The sequence below is a fragment of the Eurosta solidaginis genome, chromosome 5 (genome assembly GCF_040869045.1).
Source record: "Eurosta solidaginis isolate ZX-2024a chromosome 5, ASM4086904v1, whole genome shotgun sequence".
In the NCBI taxonomy this organism is placed as follows: domain Eukaryota; kingdom Metazoa; phylum Arthropoda; class Insecta; order Diptera; family Tephritidae; genus Eurosta; species Eurosta solidaginis.
In genome coordinates, this window is record NC_090323.1 from 175,228,742 (window position 1) to 175,234,741 (window position 6,000).

The following is a 6,000-nucleotide window of genomic DNA, read 5'->3' on the forward strand; positions in this document are numbered from 1 at the left end:
GGTGTTGCACCCACTAGTAACATCAATGTGTATAAATTTAACTTTAAATATGAGAGAGACATCTCCTCATTTAAAATATCCCTTTCAGATGAATATTTCGATAAGGTACTTGATTCCTCTTTTTGGCCCAAGCATACTGTGGTTCACTTGTTCACGAGAAAGGCGAGGGCCGAACCTGTTTTATTACAGCCAAAAAACGGTATGACGAACACAGTAATAACAACACAAAGGTAATTGCTGATCTGTCCCGTCTTCTCATTAATTATCAAAATGTTCGTGGTTTACGATCAAAACTTGTTCCATTCTTCCTTAATTCTTTCAACTTTTCTGCACAAGTTGTAGCTTTTACGGAGACCTGGCTAAAGCCTGATAATTACAATTCTGAGGTTTTTTCAAATAAATATGCTGTTTATCGGCGTGATCGCATCTCTAGAGCGGGAGGTGTCCTTATTGCTGTTGAATCTAACCTATCGTCTGAGTTGATTTCGCTGGACAATATCTCTCATATCGAATTCATAGCAGTTAGGCTTTCATTCGGTAGCTATAGCGTAATTGTTTGCTGTTCGTATATACCACCTCGTTCGGATATGGATGTTTATGCTAGTCATAGCTCGGCCATCTGTGATTTGCATTCGCAGTTGGGAGATAACGATCGACTTGTTGTTGTTGGTGACTTTAACTTGCCAACAGTTAGTTGGGTTAATATAAGTGATTCAAACTTTTTAACTCCCACTGCTCAACATGAGTTTCTCAATTGCTTGTTAGACTCATCTCTTTTACAGATTAACAATGTTCCAAATAGTGGAAATAAAATGCTGGATTTAGTATTTGTGGATGGCTCGGTGGGTACTGCCCTTACGCAAATACCACCTTTATCCCTTCCAGAAGACCCTCTTCACCCTACGCTAGAGATATCACTTGATATCAGCCTACCCCGTAGGATTCAAGTACAGTCTCGTCCCCGATCTAGATGCTTCTACAAAGCGAATTTCATTATGCTCAATGATCTGTTGGCTTCCCATGATTGGTCGGATCTCTATGCTTGCACTGATGTCGATTCGGCTATCTCTATATTTTACAGTACGCTTGATAGCTTCTTTGATACCTGCATTCCTACTCGCTATACCCTATGTTCGAATAAGCCCCCTTGGTTTTCAAGGCAACTTATCAGACTTAATAACATCAAAACTAGGCTTTATAAGAGGTTCAAGAAATCTGGAGCATCTGCAGACCTCTCTAAATATCTAATAGCTCGTTCTAAATTTCACCGTCTTAATCAGCTTTGTTATAAAAATTACTTGAGTTGTTGTAAAGCCCAATTTTTTAGAAATCCAAAAAAGTTTTACAGTTTCGTAAATTCAAAGCGGAAAACTTCTGGGTATCCTTCCTCATTAACCTTTGGAGGTAAAAAAGCTTGCACTGATGACGACGTTGCGGAACTATTTTCTGAGTTCTTTAAGTCCACGTATTCATCCAGTGGTTTTCATTCTGGTCAATATCCCTATCGCTTAGATAGCTCGAATTACATTAGGAATCCTGCTATTGATGGTAATATTGTTCTTCAGAGTCTTCAATCTTTGAAGCCCACCTTTTCTCCGGGACCGGACGGTGTTCCTAGTTGCGTGCTTAGATACTGCGCCGAAAACATGTATGAGCCTATTTTAAAATTATTTGAGCTATCTCTGGGATCTGCGTCATTCCCGGCACTTTGGAAACAGTCTTTTATTATACCCCTGCATAAAAAAGGTAGTAGGTCAAAAGTTGAAAACTACAGGGGTATTGCTAAACTTTCAGTCATTCCTAAAGTCTTTGAACAGATTGTCACCAATCAACTGCAATATCAGTGTTCTAGTCTTTTATCTCCATGCCAACACGGTTTTATTCGTCAAAGGTCAACCACTACAAATTTGCTTGTATTCACCTCTATAGTTATGGAAGGATTTTTAGCGAACAAGCAAACGGATGTCATCTACACGGACTTCAGCAAAGCGTTTGATACCGTCAACCACGAGTTGCTTATTCATAAGCTTGATTTACTGGGCTTTCCGTTTCACCTATTAATGTGGCTGAAAAGCTATCTTTCTAACCGGACCCAAAAAGTCCTGTTCAAGTGCAATCTGTCGGAATCGTTCGGAGTTTCCTCCGGCGTACCCCAGGGAAGTCATCTAGGCCCTTTGATCTTTGCCCTTTTCATTAATGACTTGCCACAAACAATTATATTCCCATACTATAATGTATGCGGATGATGTAAAACTTTGCTACACTTACTGTCCTACCGATTTGAGTTCCTTGGATCTTCTTCAGGCCGACTTGGACTCGTTCCAATGTTGGTGCACAACAAATTTACTAGCTTTAAATTGCTCTAAATGTAAGCATATGACATTTCACCGAGTGAAGCCAGCATTGAAATCTTATGTAATAGATGGTACGCCTTTGGAGCGTATATCTATTGCAAATGATCTAGGTGTCCTTTTTGATCCGAAATTGAATTTTAACATGCATATTTCATCTATAGCCAACAAAGCGTTGGGTTTACTTGGATTTGTTAAAAGATGGGCTAAAGAGTTCGATGATCCGTACCTCACTAAGGTTCTTTACACCACGCTGGTTTATCCAATACTCGAGTATTGCTCATGCGTTTGGTCCCCTGTTTCTCAAAAGCATATAAAGCGTCTTGAGTCAGTTCAAAAGCAATTTTTGATATTTGCATTGCGCGGCCTTAATTGGGACTCAAGTCTCCACCTTCCTCCATACAGAAGTAGACTTCTTCTTATTAACTTACCCACTCTGGAAAATCGGAGAATATTACTGGGGGTATTGTTCATCCATAAGCTCATTATTGGAGAATTTTTGCGGTTCCCCCTAGAGTATCCAGACACTACGTTCCTTTCTATTTACCCCTTTGTCGACGAAACTTTGCTAAAAATAATCCTCTTCTTATCTGGTGCGCGCACTACAATGACTTGTATAGCTGCATCAGTCTTGAACGTACTTTTGCCACTATACGTAATGCAATACTTGCCTATCTAATTTAAGAGATACAAGCTAATTTAATTTGCCGGCATTTTATTACTTCGATAAAAAAAACAGGAACTGTCTCGCTTAAGGATGGAGGAACATTTATCAACATGTATCATTAAGAAGGAACAAGACAGTACTGTGTTGATTGGAATCTGGTGCATTCCAACAACGTAAAAAACATGCTTTTTCATGAGTCACTGACCGGAATCGTATGCATTCCGGCAGTATAATCTTATGGGTCAGGCATCGAGCTGATTGGAATCCGGTGCATTCCAACAACACAGGTCATGTTACTTTTTTATGCCTTGTGATGGCGTATCCTCATTACACTACTCTTAGCACTGCCGGATTCCCATGACATGCTGATTGGAATCTTGTTGCATTCCAACAGGGAGATTGGAATCCACTGCATTCCGAAATCCTGCTGAGCGGAATCTGATGCATTCCGCCAGTATAAGATTTCGGCATAAGATCTTATTTCTGCTCATATTTCTTATTATTATTATATTCTGAAATTTAATAGTAATGTTCATTAATATTTCTTTGTTTGTAATATAACATTGTTGAAAGCTCGATATATCTTAGATTTTATCTTTTGAGTTGTATATTTATATATCTTTTATATTATGCAGTCGACCATAGTTTGTCGGCGACTTTAAATAATAAATAAATAAATAAAAAATAATAAATTTATATGCTCACTTTGCATATTTATTTTTTTCCAAATAATTAGTAATTAACAATGAATAATAATATGACCCAAGGCGAACATGTTTTCAAGTTTTCCTCAAGTTATTAAAAACAGCAAAATACCCAAAAAAGGTGCCGATTTTTTAAAGAATTATATATTGCGATTGGCTGAAAGAATAAGCGACATCAGTGATGCAAAATCCTTTAGTAGGTTCTAGGGGCATAAAAACTCCTTTGAAATGGTTCTTACCTCATACTTAAGTTGAGGATATATGTACGATGAGAAGGGTTTGAAAAATCACTTTGGCTTACATTTAAACATCTGTTGTTTATTTGCGAAACTATACAATTGCGTCTGAAATGTTAATTTTGATTTTCACACTTCATCCTTAAACACCCAAGTCTCCCGGTTTGACATTTCCTAAAGTTGGCGGCCCTATCCAAAACTAGTCCCTTGGAGTGAATCACATTGTTCCTATCAACCAAGTTTAAATATCAGCTACAAGGGCATCCATTCTAAAATATCGTTTTGATTTAACGAAGACTAAGGAAATCAATGCTGTGAACACAAACGTCTGCAAACTTTGGTCTACATTTTAAAAATTGTATCCAGGGTCCTTGTAAAATTTTAATTATGTAGATGCGCCGAGGATTATACGATTTTCTCCCATGAGTTACGCAATGACATCCACTTAGACTGCTTATGATTTCCAAGGTGGCATCCTTCGCCGAATAGTCACTCCCTAACGTTTAAAGGTGTTTCTCTGGTGTAGCGCGGCAGCATAGCGCGACAAAAACATCCGTTAGAAAATCTTCGGAGCTACACCTAGAGCTTCTAGGAAAGTGACGTCGACGAAGGTATGAGTTCGAAGTCGCAGTCCTATAGCTTATGTGCTAGCATATGGCGTGAGGGCAGGAGGCGTGGTAGCGACTGGTGGTCGGGATTGATACTGTTCGCACATCAGGAATTGTAGCTCTTAATCATCGGGAATTGTAGCTCGAAAAAACTGAATGCGCCGTGTGCCACGAGAGTCATGAGTATTAATAGACCAATAATAGCAACCGTAAGTCGCCTTTGTGCGTGACCGCCAAGGAGCCACAAATGATTTAAGGAAATTGTGTTCGCGATGATTATTAGGAGTTAACCCCAGAGGAAACTACGCTTTGCATGGCATATACAGACGAAAGTGTGACCATTTGACGCCCACGCCGCCCACGCCGCCGCCGATAAAGTGATCGGCGTAAACCTCTAATAGATATAGACTTCCATACATAAAAATCAGCAGTATAAAAAAATTGATTAAGCCATATCTTTCCGTCCGTCTGTCAGTCCGTTAACACGATAACTTGAGCAAATATTGAGATATCTAATCTGCTCACACAAATTGAAAAATTCATCAATAACAACTGCTAAATCAATGCAGCCAGCTCCTTCGTGTGTACCAATGGGTGCTTCTGGCTCTGTCAACGTCGCTGCTAATGCTGATATAATATCAGCTGCTACTGCTGCTCATCCACCGCCTAATGATGCTGCTGCTAACATTTCCACTGCGACGCCAACTCCTAACGCCGCTGTTTTGCAAATTTCTTCGCCTACATCGGGTACTGTTCACAATTCTCCTGCAGTTGTTGGTAACCAAAACGAATGGAGAGCAGTGCAAAATAAAAAATAAATACAAACTAAGAAATAAAAATAAAAATAAAAATAAACCCCAAAACAACAAAGAAAGTGGTTCTAGCAATGCTAATGCTGAAGCAGGTACAAGTTCAATGCCGGATAGTGCTCAAAGCAACAATAATGCTGCCATGGCAAATAACCCAACCCCAATAATGGTAAACAAAATAATTTGCGTTTACTAGCGCAACCTTTAGTTGTTGGGTCGTCCATTAATGGGGATTTAAGTGCTGTTGTGAAAAGGAAGTGGTTGCATCTCTCGCCCTTCTCTGCCTCGGTTACATCCGAAAAATTGAAATCGCACATTTCTCAACTTACCGTTATGGAAGAAATTTCCATCGCTTGTGTTCCGTTGGTAAAGGTTGGCGTGGATCCCCAATCTCTGCGGTATATTAATTTTAAGCTGGGTGTTGGGGCCAGCTTACTCCAAAGCTATTGGTGCCAGAGTTATGGCCTTCAAATATAGCTGTGCGTCCATTTAATTTTCACTCAAAAAACGACGAGGTCCAACCGATGGCCAATGGCAATCGGTTCGGTCAGACGGAACAACGAACCGATTAAAAATTTATATGCAAAACATGGCTGGAATTAGAACTAAATATCAGCTTTTGCGG